Source organism: Aedes albopictus, chromosome 1, assembly GCF_035046485.1.
Source record: "Aedes albopictus strain Foshan chromosome 1, AalbF5, whole genome shotgun sequence".
NCBI classification, from domain to species: domain Eukaryota; kingdom Metazoa; phylum Arthropoda; class Insecta; order Diptera; family Culicidae; genus Aedes; species Aedes albopictus.
In genome coordinates this window covers 97817823-97837485 of record NC_085136.1, presented here as the reverse complement: position 1 = coordinate 97837485, position 19663 = coordinate 97817823, and positions in this window count along the sequence as shown.

The following is a 19663-nucleotide window of genomic DNA, read 5'->3' as shown; positions in this document are numbered from 1 at the left end:
GAAAACCTTCAAAAGGAGAAATTTAAGAAAGAAACTCTGAAGTCTGAAATTTAAAAAAAATCCCTGGCTCAAGGAAATCCCTGGATGATTCGTAAAGAAATCTCAGGAAAAGTTTCTGAAGGAATTCTGAGAGTAGCTGACAAAGGAGTCCTTGAAAGAATTTCTAAGAAAATACCTGGAAGATTTAACAAATGCGTCCCAGAATGGCTTGGAGGACTTTCTAAGGGCATGTATGCCATTTTTTCTTAAAAAAATTGGAATGAAATTTCGAGAGGAAACCCTGAAGGAATGTCTAAAGAAATTTTTGGAGAAATTTGTAAAACGAGCCATGGAAAATTTTCTGTCAAAATCATTTGAAAAAAAAAATCTAAAGTAATCTTTTAAGCAATTATCCAAATGAAAAATCTTTCTTTCAGAATGGTATCCCTGGAAGATTTTCCGCTAAAAATTCAGAAGATCAGAAGAATTCCCTGGAGGAATTTTTAAAGAAATACCTTAAGATATTTTTGGAATACATCTTTCAAGAATTTATTTTCTAAAACTCTTAAGAGTTTGCTTTAGAAATTTTTCCAGAGATTTGTTTTCTGAAATTCTGAATTTCTAGTGGAATATTTTTTTTTTAATCCGAGAAAGAAAATCTAAATGAATTCTTGTGGCTTTTTTTTTGAAACAATCTATGAAGCATTCGTTGTGCATTCTTTTTTTGTGGAATTTGGCTATATTTTCTGAGTGAAAGCCTTCAAAACATTTTTGAAGGAATTTTTTAAAATATTATCTAAAAAGCCTTGTTTTCAAAGGCACTTCTGAACATTTTCTAAAGGAATCACAGGAGAAATTTCCAAATAAGAGTCTTCAGGAATTTCTAAAGGAATCTTTGGACGTATTTTTGGAAGTACCTACAGATAACATTATGCTTAAATCTTTGGAGAAGCTTCTGAGGAATTCTTGAAGCATGTATGGATTGTATTTTCAAAAAAAAAAATCTTTGTGGCATAGATTCCAACTCAGTGATCCCTCATAGAATTTCTGAAGGAATCGATGCAGGAGTTTCTACAGCAACCTCTTAAGGAAATTTCCAAATGAGTACTTGTTGGATAGTGCTGATAAAAAACATGCAGTAACTTCTGTGGGAATATCTGAAGGAAACCTTGCAGAAACTTCCGCAAAAATCCCTAGGACAGTTTGTTCAAAGAATTTTCGAAACGTTTTCTGAAAATCTTTTTAAAGAATTTCCAAAGAAATCGCTGAAGGATTTCCTCAAGGAATTCCGTGGAAAAATTCTAAATTAATAATTAATATTAGGAAAAAAACTGAAGATGGAGGAATTTCCAAAGAAAAAATGTCTTCTTTAGAAATTACTCCAGGAATTCATCCATAAAATCTTTCAGGGATTCTTCTTAAAATTATTCCAATGAATATTTAAGAAATTTCTCCAGGGCTTCAGATATACTTTTGAAGTTTCATCAGAAATTTAACCACAAGTTCGTGTGGATATTTTTCCATGGATTCCTTAAGAAACTTCTCCCGAGGTTGAACCACAAATTCTTCTAGTGTGACCTTTAGAAATTCTTTCTGAAGAAATCTGAAGTTTCTCGAATAATGGCTCCATAGTTTTCTCCAGGGATCCAGAAGTTTTATACTTCTTTATTATTGACATGTTCAGCATTAGGCTGGTTCATTTTCCCATCCAGAAGTTCTTTTAAATATTGTTTCAGAAATTCTAGCAGCCAGCGTTTTTTTTTCAGAGAATATTCTGCTGGTTCCTTCAGCAAATCTTAGAGATATTTCTCCACGAAGTGTTAAAGAGATTTCTTTGAGAATTTCTCCAGGTATTCCGTTAGAAACATCCACACGAATCACTTCAGAAATTCATCCAGAAAATCCAGCAAGATTCTCTCCAGGGATTCTTGCATTATCACATCTAGTGATTCTAGCAGAAATTTCTCCAGAGGTTTCTGTGGAAATTCGTACAGAGATTCTTTTAGGAATTACAGTGGTATTCCTCCGTATATTGCCCCAGAATTTCCTTGAACATGTTCTCTAAGGTTTACCTCCATGATTTTTACCACGGATTCAGAAATATTTCCTTGGAATTTCTACAGCCATTCTATACGAAATTTCTCAAAAGATTTTTCGGATTCCTCCAGAATTTTTAATGAAAATCCTTCAGCTACCTTACTGAAGTATTTTTCCAGAAGTTCTTCTAAAGTTTCTCAGAAAATTGCCTTGGAGTTCCACCAAGAGTTTCCCAAGTAGATTCCTCTGGTATTCCCTGGTATTCCTCCAGGAATTTCTTCATAAACTCCTCCTGAGATTCCATGAGGAATTTCGCTGGGATGCCTTCAAAAACACCTGCTGCGATTTTAACAGGAATTGGACTGAAGATTATCAATAAAAACTATTTCAGAGATTGTTTTTAAAATTCCACCAAAGGTTCCTTATGAACTTTATTCACGGATTTCTTTAGAAATATCCATATGAACTTTTCCAGTGTTTTTGGATATCTCTAGGAATTTCAGCAAGGGATTTCTCAGTAAGTTCTTTCTTTGATTCTTTATTTCATGAAATTCTACTTTAGAAATCCATCCTCCATGATGTCCTCGAGAAATTTCTGCCGGTATTCCTGCAGATATTCCTACAATGCTTCTTTTTCTAAAATGCTCCAGTGATTTCGTCAGAAATATCTCCTTAGATTACTTCAAAGATTCCTCCGGAGATTTTTTCAACAGTTCTTCTATAAATTGCATTTAAAATACAGGAGGACTTTCTTAAATTTATAAGGAAATCCTTCAAGAATTTTTTGACGAAATCTCTGAAATTCCATTAGGTACTTATGGAGATTCTTAGAAGAAATTTTTGAAAAATTTCTGAAAGGATTCCTGTATTTAAATCCCTGAAGTAATTTTAGAAATAATCTCTAAAGCAGTTCCTCTAATAATCCTTGGGGGAATAATTCTTAGAAGAATTTCATGAAAATCTTCCGAGAGAATTCTGGAAATAATCGAAAACAATACTCGAGTAGTAATTTTTGCATAGATTTTTGGAGCAGTTTCCGAGGAAACCCCTGAAGAGATTTCCAATGGACACCCTTGAGCTGCGGGGACGTACCAGTGCAAGAGGCGTTGCAATTCGAAGCCATGAGTAATCAGCTTCGACTTTACCATGACAGTACTGATCACTGCCCTTTGCTCGGGTTACGCTCCGAGGCCCAGGAAATATATGGCGTCTATAATCTTACGTTCTACCTATAAAGTGTGCAGAAAAGTACCTTACATTTCGGGGTTTGCGCGACTTGCGGTGGGGCGGCAGGGAAAGACTGTGTGCTGCCGTTCGTTGTGACTGCGATGAATAAGCAAAACCATCCGCTCAAAGTACCTGCGCTTGACTCCTCGACGACGACGACGACCTATCGTCTGGCGACAGAACCGCCCGATCGCGCGAGGGGAAGAGGAGAGACTTTGTTGCCAGGGATATGTTTGTTTTATTGCTGTAATTTATGCTTATGCAAAACAATGCAGCGCGGCGCGCGGTTTATGAGCTTGCCTGCCATCAGAGCCAACAAGACGAATGGCTGCTCGTTCAAGGTATTGATTTTGTAATAACACATCCCTCCTTTCGCACATACTCGAGATGTGATTGGAATGCGGCCGGGAAGGACCGACTCCAGAGCAACCATTCGATTTTAAATCCATCAAACGGGACGTCATCGTACAAGTCTGGCAGGAAGAACATACCACAGCACCGGCAGCTAACTTCCCCTTTGCCTAATCCCAGGAAAAAGGCTATCAAACGGAAAAGGCAATTTCCAAATGATGCTACAGCTACAGTGGTGAGCTCCGTAACCAAACGCAATATATCTTTCGGGTATGTCAATGTCATGTGGTTGCGTATACGGAGAATCTTCAGCATAGCACAATGGGCAAAAACGGACAGAAAATCCTTGATATTGGTGGCTCTCGCTTGAAATCACCTGAATCCTATCATTAACCTTCCTGAAACCACTTTAAGACCTGAAATGAAACGCCCTCTCAAACAAGATTTCGATAACTTGATAAATTTTGTGGAGATTTTATGTACTGTTAGCTTCTTTTCGGCGGTTACAATTTTTCTCCAAATTTATAACAGTTCCTAAAAACTATAACGCCCATAACAGATCCCATTTCAAACAGATGTGAATCGTTGTTTGTTTTAAATTCAAAATTACTCAAATGTATTTATTGATGTTTTGAAAGTTGAAGAGGTGATCCATAGAAATAAATTAAATTCACGAAGACAACGGAGATTCCTGAAGACGGCTCATGGTTATGGAAAGAAACTGCGGATGAGAAACCTAGAAGTTCCGGATATATGATAGCGTTCACGAGATTCAGGAAAATATTTTGAGATATCTCCAGAAGATAATGGAAGATTATCCCAGGAGTTTCGGCAGGAGATTCTATATGAGTTCCTTTAGGAAGTCCTCTAGAAGTTTATCCGCCAACTCCGGGAACTTCCTACGAGAATTGATCTTGAAGCTCCACTGCATTGGCGTATCCAGGATTTTTTGCTAGGGGGTGCCTAAGAGGTGCTAGTTTTATCGGTTTTCAGGTTGTTTTGCTTGTTTTTTGTAAAAAGAAATATCGAGCCACCCTCAATTTTTCAGAACAATGATATACTGCGTCGAGGGAAAAATTAGCCCGCTAATTATGACTTACGTAAGTGTAAACTAACATGATATCGTTATCAATAATAATTACAATTACAATTACGTAAAACCAACATTGTATCGAGTCTGGTTTGTGCTTATAATACAAGAAATTTGTGTTTTCGGCAAAGTATTCTTTCGGTAATTGCTCAGGGAATATTCCCGGCAATTTATTTGGAAATTGGTTTGCAATTTATCTCAATTCTTTTGCAAATTTCTCAGTAAATCCTTTGGATCCCCTTTGGCAATTTCTTTAAGAATTTATTTCGTAATATGTTTGGAATTTAATACGAAACACCTTTCACGCATTCTTTTATCTTAAACAACCTCGCAATTATTTTATGTTAGAAGTTTTCTTCAACAGTTGCTGCGGAAATTTCGCAGAAAATTCTACTGGAATTCTTTCAGAAGATCTTCGTGAAATTATTTTGAAAATTCCTGAAGAATTCCCTCCTAAACATCCTCTGTGAATTCTTCAGGATTTTCTTCCGGAATTGTTCAATTTCACAGGAATATCTCTAGGAGTTCACAGTATTACTACTTAACAAAAAAAGAAACCAAAAACAAAAGCCATGAACTTTTTCCAACGACCTAAATGTCCATGAATAAATACTGAAAAACGATGTTTACTAAATTTAATTCAACTAATCGTCACAGTAAGTCGATTTCAATTTTTTTTTGTGAAAAGAAAGCTGATGTCATACGATCATCTGAACACAGTTTGTGTGTCAAATTGATGTTAATCGTGTCATTGGCATTTTTCATAAATTTTCAAAAAATATAGAGATATTCATATTTTTCAATAAGAAAAAATACAATTATTAAATAAAAAATGTAAGCAATTTGCAGTTAACATTTCAATCAAAGCATTGGTTACGGAGAAATTAATACATAGGATGAGCAAGTTTTTTTTTTGAAGAATGGAACAAAAATCGACTCCAAATTGCTCTCAAGAAGTCTCGGGTGACAATGTTGTCCAACTATCCTGAGGAATTCCTGAAAAACTCTTAAAGAAACTGTAAAAGTAATTCCTAAAGGAGTTCGTGGTAGAAATGTTGGAAAAATCTATGAAAACAGTCCTAGTGAAACATCTGAAGGAATTTGAAAACAAAAGCGTAAAGGAATACTCGGATAAATTACCGAAGAATTTTTCGAATGCTTTAATGAAAGAGGAAGGGATTCAGAAGGGATTTCAGGAAGAATTTTATTAAATAATTATTATTATTGTTATTATTATTATTAAATAATTTCCCGATAAACGTGATTTACTTTTAGGAAAAAAATATCGGAGGAATTTGAAAACGAATGGTCGGAGGAAATCTTGATGGAAAAACGCCCTTTCCCAGTAAAGTTTCCAAAGCAATATCCATAGAATTTTAAAATGAAGGAACAATCGAATCGCTGAATCAATTCTTAAAGGATTGGTTGGAGAATTCCCGTGGGAAATTAAAGAAGGATTTTTCAAAGCTATTTTTAGTTAATCAGTTCTTCAAGTAATATCGATGAAATTGCTTGAGAGATTTCCAAAGGAAACGAATTTCGAAAGCAATCGTCGAAGAAATACATGAAAGCATCTAAAAAAAATGCTAACCCCCTCTTTCGGGCAAATGCTTCTTATAGGGCAACGAATCTGAAAACTTAACTTGTGATTATTCAACCCTCTAAAACCCATTGTTTTGTTTTGGTTAATTACCATTATTCGTCATTTAAAATCTTTTTGAACATGTTCAAAACTGGAAGGTAAAAATCCTCCATACACTGATTTTTTAGCTGAGCTGAGAAAATGGTAAGTGAGTGTATTTCGTTGCAAGTGAGTGTTTCCGTCCCTGCCCTTAGTCTCTGTAAATACTCCTGAAACTTCCAGAGAACACCCTAGAAGCGATCTAAAATCTGCAAGAAACCCGCTGAAAGCTGTTGCAGTAATATCATTGGCTTAATAACAGTGGAGGGGCTCATAGAGTGGAGAAACAGGATTTGTCTAAATGGAGACGTTACGCGCTGAAGCGCCTCATATCCCTTCTAAACTCTCAAGTGATTCCCGTAATATTTACTTTAATTCGCCTGAAGACTCCTAACACATTTCCAAAACCCCTGAAATACCCTGAAGTCGTTGAACTTTTTTGTAATTTTGAAAGCCTTTGAAACCACCTAAAACTCACCTGAAGAACTATAAAATCCAATACGGCGTCTTGCAACTTCTCTGAACCCCTCGCTTCTGATATTCTCCTGAAACAAATCTGAAACGCTTTGAAACACCATTGACAGTCCCCTTACAAAAATCCTGTTAAATTCTTTCTTAACCACTCACACTCTTAAACCTCAAAGCTACCCTGAAATCTATTTAGGTACTCTTTTTTTGGCAGGTTATTTTTATCTAGATCTAATCTGTGCACCTTTTTCATGCCCTGCATGGAATGGGCAGAGCAACTCAGTATCAATATTGGCTTCTTTAACGGTGTTGAGATAGTTCGATATTCTGAATCTGCATGTCAAACTGAGCCGAAATCCAAATTTTCATGAATTTCGGAGCGCGGGAACCTATTTAAAAACCAATTTGAAGTTTGTATGGGAGCGATTTGTCGAATCACCCCTCGTCGCAGTTTGTACTGGGCGGAGCTGTCAAACAGTTGCCCAGCTGTGAAAAGGTGATTTCAAAAAATTTCTTTGAAATTGATTTTAGGTACCAAAACAAGGTTCTAAAAATCTGAAAAAATCATAGTGGCTCAGAAAAAGGTGCTCTTTCGTATAAAATCGAAAAATCAATATATTTTTCTTAATTTAAAAACCCAATTGTACATAAGAAAATGTAATAAATGAGATATCAGAGGACCGGCTCCAGAGGCGCGTTTATAGAGAAAAGCATAAGGGACAGTGCAGAGAAGTTTCAGAGGTTTCAAAGGTTCCAAGGGGGCTTCAAGGGGTCTCAAAGACATTTAAGGAGTCTCAGGAAGAATCAGATGAATTTCAGAGGGTGTCAAGAGCGGTTCATTGGGCTCCAGGTCCCCATGTTATTTCAGATAACTTAAGGTAGTCTAAGGGGTGTTTCAATGGGGATCTCAGAAGATCTCTGGGTCTCAAGATCGCCTCAGGAGACCTCAGAAGGTATCATTAGAGTTCTTGGAGCTCTCAGGGGTTTTTCAGAGAGTCTCATGGGGCTTCAGAGGGCGTTTGGAAGGATCCAGGAGGGCTCGGGGATGTGTAATGGGTTCTCAGAGAGGCCTAGGGAGATCTAAAAGGGTTCAGGGGTGTTTCATAGGGAAGGTGATGCCAATAGGTGTCAAGTGCATTTCAGATGATCTCAAAGTATTTTAGGGGGCACCAGGGGGTCTCAGGGGCGCTTCAAGGGGTCTCAGGGGTGTTTCAGAAAATCTCAGAGGCGTTTCAAGGGTCTTAAGGGTGTACTATGAGGTCTAGGAGAGTGTTTCAAAGGGTCTCAGAGGGATCCAGGAGTCTAAAGAACGTTTCAGGAGGCTTCAGGGGGTGTAAAGAGAAGTGTAGAAGCTCTTATGGGGCGCTTCAAGAGTTTTTCAGGATACCCAGGTTCCAGAAGACGAAATACTATTTTTTTTCGAAGACATAGTGTGTGTTAAATTTACAAATGAAATGTGTGCTGTCATTTTTCTTTTCTCGCGTCCGTATTTTTTTTCTGTTTTTTGTTACTTGTGAATATAAAATGAGTAGCCGACAAGTGAAAAACTAATAGAAGATTGTATTGAAGACATACCAGGAAAACTAGCCATGGTTGCGAACGGGCGTGCTTGGCAGAGGTATTTTCCTCGGTTGTTTTTTTACATTGTTTGGCTGTCAGAAATTAAATTCAGCGGCTGTGACTCATCCCTGAAGCAAAAAAGACCCATGGAATGTCAAAATCTTTTAGCTACGTTACTCTCAACATTGGTGTTTGAATATATACAAAAACACTTACAATCATACCAACACATATATGTGTCATGATCTACTCTCATATACATAATCTGAATCTTGTCTCATCACTCGCTTAGAGTGAAACCCGAATCAACCAATTCAAAATATAGACGAGTGCACCGCCCGCTGAAAGTTCACTCGGGCCGCGAATTTTGACACCACGGCGGGGTCGACTCTCAACAACTTCTACTCAGCTGAAAATTTGTTTAATTTATTGCATCTAGTTTTCGCGATGAAGTTGGAAAAATATGGGCTGGTGCATTAACTATATACGTATGCATCACTTTAAATGAAAATCCATGTAAGAAATCAAAGAAAAAAAATATCAGCGCATTTTGGTGATGCATCTCTGTGTAGAAGTTTTTCAGGGTCGACCCCGCTGTGCTGTGAAAAATTTTCAGGCTCAGTGAACTCAATGTTCATCGGTGCACTCGTCTATGGGTTCGTTCAAATATTATGTAACGCTGAAGGGGGAGGGAGGGGGTCTAGCACTGTGTTACGCTTCATACAAAATTTCAAAATTTCCCATACAAAAGTTGTTACGTGGGGGAGGGAGGGGGTCAAAAATTGTTGAATTTTGCGTTACGTAATATTTGAATGAACCCTATCCAGCTCTTTGACACCTATGGGGGCGTCGGTGAATCGCTGGCCTCTCATAAAGTAGGTGTAATTTCATCACATCCTTTTCTATTATGCCTCTCAAGAAAAATCAGAATATGGCGATTATCTGCCTCTGGCTTCTGATATAAGCGCGACAGTCACTAATCATAACAGCGTCACCAGATTTAAAAGTATATAATTCAATTATATGGGGTTTGACAGTAAGAACACTCATTCCACTGAGCCACTCTTGCCGTTCGTCACAAATACATTCAAAAACATCTGTCACTTCGCGAAACGCACGTGCTTTTGTTTTGGCGGGAACACTTTTCCTTTTGTTTTGCCTTGCGACTGTCATGCGGCGATATGCCTTGCGAGCGTACGACCGCCGCAGGACTCTAATAAAAGATAAGCGCGACAATATCCTCGTAACGGAGAAGATGGGCGTGGCCAGCAGTTAAAGTTTTCACGTCTTTTTTTATTTCAACCTCTGATTGCATAGCTGGTCCTTCCTATAGATAGTAGAGTAAACATAGATCCGCGGACACCGCTGACTAAAATGTTTCAAGCGTGTAAGTAGTAATTTTCAAGAGTGTGACGGTTGAATATGACGTCATGCGCTCCATTGATGTTGTTCAAATCGTGACGTCATGCTCGTTTGGATACAGATTTTGACAGTTCGTTTGGATACAACGGATTCATCAACACGGATCTATGTTTACTCTACTATCTATAGTCCTTCCCAAAGAGCATTCCATAAGCAATTAGAATAGGAGTATTAACCCTCTAATACCCAATCCCGCCTTTAGACGGGGTATAGTTTGAGTATTTTTGTAATTTTTGTTTCGTGGAAAATCAAATGATTTTTTTTTATATTTTTGGCTGATACTTAGGACTTTTTTAAAGCGTATTTACATTTTTTAAAATCATTGAAAAATTTATGTTTTAGTCAAATTTCAGAAGTCATTGTTTATTTTGTATTGAATCGCTAAAACTAACATGTTTAAACATTTTCCCAAATCATTCTGTCCTTGTTTAATTGTTTAGGGGAATCGAATACACTCTAAAATTATTTCCTTAAAATTACACGGAAAGTTAAATTTTCTGTGAAAAAAATTTAAAATAATGATATTTCAACAATAATCATAGAATCTCAAAATGTTTTTATCTCAAAAAATCCGTACCCCGAATTGGCTTCCAGGAAAATTATAAAAGTGTGGGGATGTTCAAAAATAGAAATTAGAAAAATCAAGCACTGAAATTCACGAAATTGAGAATTAAGAAGAATCATCTTCCAAAACATGTTTAAATCGATTTTAGATGACGAAAAATGATATTTAAATCAAAATAAAAAAATTGGGTATTAGAGGGTTAAAGTTTTACCATGACAACTTACAGTAAAGCCGGGGCCCATAGCGTAGTGGCTACACGTTGACTTCATAAGTGGAAGTTCGATCCCAGCCGCGGCACTTGCAATTTTTCGTCAGTTGCTCTTCCCCCCGAGAGCGGCGGACACCAGACTCTCTTCTGAGCAAATGCTCTAACGGATCCGGAAACTTGGATATCGGCTAACGGAAACTCATAATGGACCCCCAATCGGACTGGAAATGCAACAAAAGCCACACAGCAATATCGTGCTCATCATTCTACCATGGACAGGGTAAAAAAGTGACAGCAGCGCAAAGGCTACCAGTTCGAATTACAATTAGAATAGAATACATTTAGGCGCTGTACAAAGTTGCAAGTGCAGCCGCCAATTGGAATCGCTCACGCAGTGCCCTAGTGGACAAAAGAGCTGTTAATTAGGTTAAGTGGTTGAAGAATAAAAAAAAAGTTACAGTATGCACGAATTACTCCGTTACCACACAAAGTAACGCAATAGTATGTGTTTAATAGACAAATTGATAAATGTTCGTGAAAAACTACCAACTATACCTTTCAATACGGCACTTTTACCAACTAAGCAACAAAACAAGTTACGATTCTGTGAAATAGAAAGTCAAACTTTCAAATGTGTCCGTCTTTCACAACTTTATCTCTCTTTTGCCTTAGATGTCAATCTCTCACTAATTTGTTTAGTTATTTCGTCTATTTCAGACATACCCGCCAACTGGTGTAGCCAGCAAACGGCAATAAAATTATCTGCCAGGTTCCAGGAGGTTTCAGACGCTGTTCAGTGAGTCTCAGAGGCATTGCGTAGGGTATTAGGAAGGATCTAGGAGGTGTCAGGGGCGTTTGAAGGGGTTTCAAAAATTTCCCGGGGGGGCTCTATGTAGGAGGTATCAGGGACATTTCAGAGGGTCTCAAGTGATGTCAGGGAGTCTCAAAGGTGTTTCAGAGGGTCTAAGAGAGTATCAGCGGGCTCCAGGAAGTCTCAAGAACGTTTCAGGAGGCCTCAGGGATGTTTCAGGGTGTCACATGGGGCTTCAAGAGGGGGTGGTTTCAAAGGGCCTCGGATGCTTCAGGGGGTCCCAGGATGTCTCAGAGGTATTTCAAAGCGCCCCAGGGTGGCCCAGACCGTTTCAAGGGGCTGTCAGGAGCATTTTAAGGGGTCTTAAATAGGACTATTTCAAAGGATTCCAGGTACGACTCTGAAGCTGACTGAATCCCTTTGACACGTTCCTTAAACCTCCTGAAACACCTTTAAAGGCTTGAAACACTCTAATAAGCTTATCTTAAACGCCGATGAAACCCTTGAACGCACCCTGGAATGCATCCGGAGCACACCTTAAACTCCTTGGAACTTGCGCAGATGCAGTGATGTATACGATCTAGAGTGGGCGAGTGATCATCAGGTGCTCTCCTCAACCACGGTGATCAATTTTCTGACTGATCACAGCTACAACAAAATAGAGACAAAGGAATAACCTATAAATTAAATGAATACTGTTTGAAAATTGAACATTCAATATTTAAAGAAATTTTCAATGCAAGAAAATCACAATAAAGGTCACTATTCACATCAATGAGAGATCCATCCTTGCCATGGACTTCGATGAAGACACATCAGCTTCTGCAGCAGCAGCAGAACCAGTGGAATTCACTTGACAACTGGCTGATTCCGAAGACAACTACCGGGTTGGTGCAGCAGTCAGAGAAGAAACCAGCTACATTCAGCCGGTACTCGGCGATTTTGAAAGGAAAATTGGAAACGTGGAGCAGGATGACAACTAAATCAGTATGAGCATGAGCATAAGCAGAGCATGAGTATAGATGACCGTACAATTCGTAATTGCTACTCCGTGATTGACCAGAGCAATCGAAATTGCACAAGGAACCAATGAATAGGGCTTGGGACTAGCTTACTATTCTCAATGTACACAGTTCGAGAGCTCTCAACTTTAGTAAGGTCAATAACGACGCCGCCCACGTCCTTACGGTCATCGAGGATGGGAGTGAATGTTAGTAAGACAAACGTTGTTATAAAGACCGCGACTCGCTGCATTTCCACGTTTGTCTCAGGAAGGAATTTTTGTTAGTAGGGTAAGGTACATTGTCAGTCCGGGAGTCACCTATGGTTGGTGATATGATTTGACAATGGATCAATATACATAAACCGCAATGGATCAATATACATAAACCGCCGTTAACAACCGACCACTTATCGACGCAAAAACAACCCAAAATGAAAATTCTATCGCGCATCTCCACTCCACTAGGTAGCAGAAACTTTTAGTCTATTCCACACAGAAATACACTGAACGCTATTCACTTGTCGGCGCCCGGATTTCTTATTCTCGACCGGCGAGCCCGAACTAACATTTTTCACTCGGTATGACAACTAAACCTGGATGAAAACTTAAGCTTCTATTCCAACTTCGTCTTCTTCTGCATCTTGATACATTTTTTGTAGATTTTGTCCAGCGACTGACGATAGTTTTAACCAATGTGTCCGCTTTGTTCACCATGCACCGTTGCTTCAGAAGAAACCGAAAAGTACCGCCATCTGTAGGGGAGTTCGCCACCGGTCGAATGCAGATTCTCTGTACCATCATTCGCCGTCCACACGTTTAGATCCATCAGTTTCAAACCGAAAGACAGTCTTTTGGTCAGGTGTATGATGTAGGTACACCACCGGTTGGGTGCAGGTTTTTGTAACGACACTACTCATTTGCTTACTAGCTGAGTTATTGCAGAAGGACGACAGAGAGGTACTCTTATAAGTCCGTACAAATCGCCGGAAAGGGATTTGTCCTCCGTTAAGCTCTGCGTTGTCTCATTCACATGCTACGCCAGTTGACTGCCAGCTTTCAGTTGGTGGTTTTGCATGCAGCTCTTGTTGGGTGGGAAATGGCTAATCCATCCGGTGTTAGTTTCGATTGGAAGAATCGAGCCAGGCAAAAAGTGACCGTAGAAAAGATTGTTCTGTAATTTTTCGTATGAAAATCTATGAAGTGATTTCAGCTGAAAATGCATGTATACAAATGGTTCATTATTTGCAAAGCACCAAGATTCCTAACAATTCTTTTACCTACCATTGTTTCGAGAGAATTAAATCATCCCCGAAGGACGGATCAATTGAATTATTGAAAACGTGAAAAAGCAAAAGATGATTAGCCTAATTGAATTTTTCCTGAAACTATCGGAAAAGATCGCTTAGCGGATGAAATATCTACCCGGAAAGCAATCTACGTAACACGCAAAAATTGGACTTGATAAATCGCTCCGTACAGAGTTTTCCGAACAATTAGAGCGAAGAAAATTAATTTCTCCAACAACCATCGGGGCCCTCGGGTTGACCGGGGCTCGCAGCCCATTGACCCACTATCGATACGGCCACGGGCGGCGGTGGTGGGATCCCGCTAAGTGCGCACAAGTTTGTCGTCCTTTTGTGTCATCGCACATTCATTGCAGCTCCAGCGATTAGCTTTCGGAGCGAGCGCGGTGGCGGTGCATCCAGGAGTTTTCCCGGAAATTTATGACCCAGGCCAACTGGACTGGATCGAACGGCGAACGCAACCGGATTCGAGCAAAGTTCAAACACGCTATCGTCCCCGATAGATACCCACAGATGCGCTCGTCTCTCAGATGCGGGTGCCAATTAGATTCCGGAAGGGAGGTGCAGGAAACTTGTGACATAAATCGCACATTGGGAACGGCGTTTTGAGCTTGCTGGACTGGAATTCACAATTGATAGGTAGGTTGGGAACGATTGACCCAAACCTGTTTATTGCTAATTAGAATCTTCAAAGGAGTAACCTATTAACCCTCTAATACCCAATCCCGCCTTTAGACGGGGTATAGTTTGAGCATTTTTGTAATTTTTGTTTCGTGGAAAATCAATTTTTTTTATATTTTTGGCTGATATTTAGGACTGTTCTGTACATCTCAAAATGGTTTTTGGTGTATTTTAAAGCGTATTTACATTTTTTGAAATTCATTGAAAAATTGATGTTTTAGTCACGTTTTAGAAGTCATTGTTTATTTTGTATTGAATCGCTACAATTAACATATTCTAAATTTTTCCCAAATCATTCTATCCTTGTTTAATAGTTTAAGCGAATCGAATACACTCTAAAATTATTTTCCTTAAAATTACAAGGAATATAAAATTTTCTGTGAAAAGTTTTTAAAATAATTATATTTCAACAATAATCATACAATCTCAAAATGTTTTCATCTCAAAAAATCCGCCACCCAAATTGGCTTCCAGGAAAAATATAAAAGTTTGGGGATGTTCAAAAATAAAAATTAGAAAAATCAAAAACTGAAATTCACAAAATCGAGAATTAAAAAGAAGCATCTTCCAAAACATGTTTAAATCGATTTTAGATGACGAAAAATGATATTTAGATCAAAATAAAAAATTTGGGTATTAGAGGGTTAACTATTAGGATGTTTTCAATAAAATACTTTCTAAAAATTGTTCTTTTGGTCTTCTGGTCTTCTGGTCTTCTGGTCTTCTGGTCTTTCTGGTTATATGGTCTTCTGGTCTTCTGGTCTTCTGGTCTTCTGGTCATCTGGCCTTCTGGTCCTCTGGTCTTCTGGTCTTCTGGACTTCTGATCATCTGGTCTTCTGGTCTTCTGGTCTTCTGGTCTACTGGTCATCTGGTCTCCTGGTCTTCTTGTCTTCTGGTCTTCTGGTCTTCTGGTCTTCTGGTCTTCTGGTCTACTGATCATCTGGTCTTCTGGTTTCCTGGTCTTCTGGTCTTCTAGTCTTCTGGTATTTCTGATCATCTGGTCTTCTGGTCTTCTGGTCTTCTAGTCTTCTAGTCTTCTGGTCATCTGGTCTTCTGGTCTTCTGGTCTTCTTGTCTTCTGGTCTTCTAGTCTTCTGGTCATCTGGTCTTCTGGTCTTCTGGCCTTCTGGTCCTCTGGTCTTCTGATCTTCTGGTCTTTTGGTCTTTTGGTTTTCTGGCCTTCTGGTCTTCTGGTCTTCTGATCTTCTGGTCTTCTGGTCTTCTGGTCATCTGGTCTTCTGGTCTTCTGGACTTCTGATCATCTGGTCTTCTGGTCTTCTGGTCTTCTGGTCTACTGGTCATCTGGTCTCCTGGTCTTCTTGTCTTCTGGTCTTCTGGTCTTCTGGTCTTCTGGTCTTCTGGTCTTCTGATCATCTGGTCTTCTGGTTTCCTGGTCTTCTGGTCTTCTAGTCTTCTGGTATTTCTGATCATCTGGTCTTCTGGTCTTCTGGTCTTCTAGTCTTCTAGTCTTCTGGTCATCTGGTCTTCTGGTCTTCTGGTCTTCTGGTCTTCTGGTCTTCTGGTCTTCTGGTCTTCTGGTATTCTGGTCTTCTGGTCTTCTAGTCTTCTGGTCATCTGGTGTTCTGGTGTTCTGGTCTTCTGGTATTCTGGTCTTCTGGTCTTCTGGTCATCTGGTCTTCTGGTCTTCTGGTGTTCTGGTGTTCTGGTCTTCTGGTCTTCTGGTCTTCTGGTCTTCTGATCATCTGGTCTTCTGGTCTTCTGGTCTTCTGGTATTCTGATTTTCTGGTCTTCTGGTCTTCTGGTCATCTGGTCTTCTGGTCCTCTGGTTTTCTGGTCTTTTGGACTTTTGATCTTTTGGTTTTCTGGCCTTCTGGTCTTCTGGTCTTCTGGTCTTCTGATCGTCTGGTCTTCTGGTCTTCTGGTCTTCTGGTCTTCTGGTCTTCTGGTCTTCTGGTCTTCTGGTCTTCTGGTCTTTTGGTCTTCTGGTCTTCTGGTCTTCTGGTCTTCTGGTCTTCTGGTCTTCTGGTCTTCTGGTCTTCTGGTCTTCTGGTCGTCTGGTCTTCTGGTCTTCTGGTCTTATGATCTTCTGGTCTTCTGGTCTTCTGGTCTTCTGGTCTTCTGGTCTTCTGGTCTTCTGGTCCTTGGTCTTCTGGTCTTCTGGTCTTCTGGTCTTCTGGTCTTCTGGTCTTCTGCTCTTCTGCTCTTCTGCTCTTCTGCTCTTCTGCTCTTCTGTTCTTCTGCTCTTCTGGTCTTCTGCTCTTCTGGTCTTGTGGTCTTGTGGTCTTGTGGTCTTCTGGTCTTCTAGTCTTCTGGTCTACTGGTCTTCTGGTCTTCTGGTCTTCTGGTCTTCTTGTCTTCTGGTCTTGTGGTCTTGTGGTCTTGTGGTCTTCTGGTCTTCTAGTCTTCTGGTCTACTGGTCTTCTGGTCTTCTGGTCTTCTGGTCTTCTGGTCTTCTGGTCTTCTGGTCTTCTGGTCCTTGGTCTTCTGGTCTTCTGGTCTTCTGGTCTTCTGGTCTTCTGGTCTTCTGCTCTTCTGCTCTTCTGCTCTTCTGTTCTTCTGCTCTTCTGGTCTTCTGCTCTTCTGGGCTTCTGGTCTTGTCTTCTGGTCTTGTCTTCTGGTCTTCTGATCTTCTGGTATTCTGGTCTTCTTGTCTTTTGGTCTTCTGGTCCCCTGATCTTCTGGTCTTCTTGTCTTCTGGTTTTCTGGTCTTCTGGTCTTCTGGTCTTCTGGTCTTTTGGTCTTCTGGTCTTCTGGTCTTCTGGGCTTCTGGTCTTCTGGTCTTCTGGTCTTCTGGTCTTCTGGTCTTCTTGTCTTCTTGTCTTCTTGTCTTCTTGTCTTCTTGTCTTCTTGTCTTCTTGTCTTTTTGTCTTCTGGTCTTCTGGTCTTCTGGTCTTCTAGTCTTCTGGCCTTAAAGTCTTCTGGTCTTCTTGCCTTCTAGTCTCCTGGTCTTCTGGTTATCTCATCTTCTGGTCTTCTGTTTTTCTGATCTTCTGGTCTTCTGGTTTTCTGGTCTTCTGGTTTTCTGGTTTTCTGGTCTTCTGGTCTTTTGGTCTTCTGGTTTTCTGGTCTTTGGTCTTCTTGCCTTTTAGTCTCCTGGTCTTGTGATCATCTTATCTTCTGGTCTTCTGGCTTTCTGATCTTCTGGTCTTCTGGTCTTCTGGTTTTCTGGTCTTCTGGTCTTCTGGTCTTCTGGTCTTTTGGTCTTCTGGTTTTCTGGTCTTCTGGTCTTCTGGTTTTCTGGTCTTCTGGTCTTTTGGTCTTCTGGTCTTCTGGTCTTCTGGTCTTCTGCTCTTCTGGTCTTCTGGTCTTGTCTTCTGGTCTTGTCTTCTGGTCTTGTCTTCTGGTCTTCTGATCTTCTGGTATTCTGATCTTCTTGTCTTTTGGTTTTCTGGTCCCCTGATCTTCTGGTCTTCTTGTCTTCTGGTTTTCTGGTCTTCTGGTCTTCTGGTCTTCTGGTCTTTTGGTCTTCTGGTCTTCTGATCTTCTGGGCTTCTGGTCTTCTGGTCTTCTGGTCTTCTGCTCTTCTTGTCTTCTTGTCTTCTTGTCTTCTTGTCTTCTTGTCTTCTTGTCTTCTGGTCTTCTGGTCTTCTAGTCTTCTGGCCTTAAAGTCTTCTGGTCTTCTTGCCTTCTAGTCTCCTGGTCTTCTGGTTATCTCATCTTCTGGTCTTCTGGCTTTCTGATCTTCTGGTCTTCTGGTTTTCTGGTCTTCTGGTTTTCTGGTCTTCTGGTTTTCTGGTCTTCTGGTTTTCTGGTCTTCTGTTCTTCTGGTCTTTTGGTCTTCTGGTTTTCTGGTCTGCTGGTCTTCTTGCCTTCTAGTCTCCTGGTCTTCTGGTCATCTCATCTTCTGGTCTTCTAGCTTTCTGATCTTCTGGTCTTCTGGTCTTCTGATTTTCTGGTCCTTTGGTCTTCTGGTCATCTGGTCTTCTTGTCGTCTTGTCTTTTGTTCTTCTAGTTTTCTTGTTAACAGACAAGATTTTTTCGTTCAAATCTATTCCATTTCTCCATATTCCCTTTAAAAATACATTCCATCGATATAAAAAAAACTGACAGCCTGACCTTTCAGCCCTGAATCATGGAAAAGTTCCTTGTTTGGCCACTATAATCGTTCATTGGAATTAAGCCCAGATTCAATGGATCAAATTTTCAGCAAGCTTTCTTTATCGGAACCAGCGAAACCATTGTCACCATCGCCCGTGTCCGCCCTCTTCAGTGGAACCAAATCGAAATGCAACCTCAACCTTTTGCACTGTCGTTGTACCTGGTGCCCCTTCTCTATCCCATCTTGGCAGCCGACACATGAATACATTGTTCCGAAACAACAATCGCATCCCCTCGTGTGAGTGCGGTGCTGGTGGCTCTCGGCCAGGAACAACATCCCAGACATGGCCCTGGTCAGACCTCTGCACACAGTGCACCGAGAACCGCAACAGACCTGCGACATCGACAACGCCGACGACGACATACGCACTCCGACCGATTCATGTGTTGCGAACTTGCAGTCCACAAGGCGAAAGGGGCTCCAGCAGCGGGGAGAAAGCCCAACACGGGACAGACATGATATATTGCTGATTCAATCGCACCTTTAGATCTCTCTTTGGCAGGAGCAGCTAGCAGCCAGCAACCAACGAACCAAAGCAGACAGAATCGGGTGGACTCGTCGGGTAGTTTAATGAAGTCGCTTGTAACGAGATAATGTGTTCTTGTTAGGACGAGCGGTGGTGGTGGCTTGGGTTTGAGGTGTGGGTACTTTCCCAGTGTTGCGAAGGCACAAAGTCTCCGCTGCAACACGGCGATCGATGGTCTCTCGCTCCTCTGTCTGGTCCGGGTCCGGGGGGATTGAGCAAAAATAAAGGCAGCGAACAAAAAGTTAACACAGAAGGCGTAGGCGTGGTGCATTTAATGAACCTACTGAAGCAGTGGTTCTCAACTAAACGTGCTACTATTGGTCCAAGGAAGTCAAGAAAAATCTCTTTATGAATCGAACCCGATACCTCGAGCATGGTCATGCTGGATGCCCACGCTTTTACAGTTGTGGTAATTGTGGCCATACATTTTTATGGAGCGAATTGTAGCCCTCCAAAGATCCTGAAAATATGAATATCACAAAAGACGGGATTAAACCCGCGAGTCCCAGTTTGACAGCCACTGCACCAGACAGAGGGCAAATGCGTTTTCCGGCCATCATTGTCGGTGGTACGGGCGGGCCGCTAAGGCTAGACCGACTAGCTAGGATTTAATGAAGATGCTCCACCAGAGAGCCAGAAAGATCATCTTGATGCGTCGTCGTCGTCGTCGTAGGTGATTGTCACTCAAAG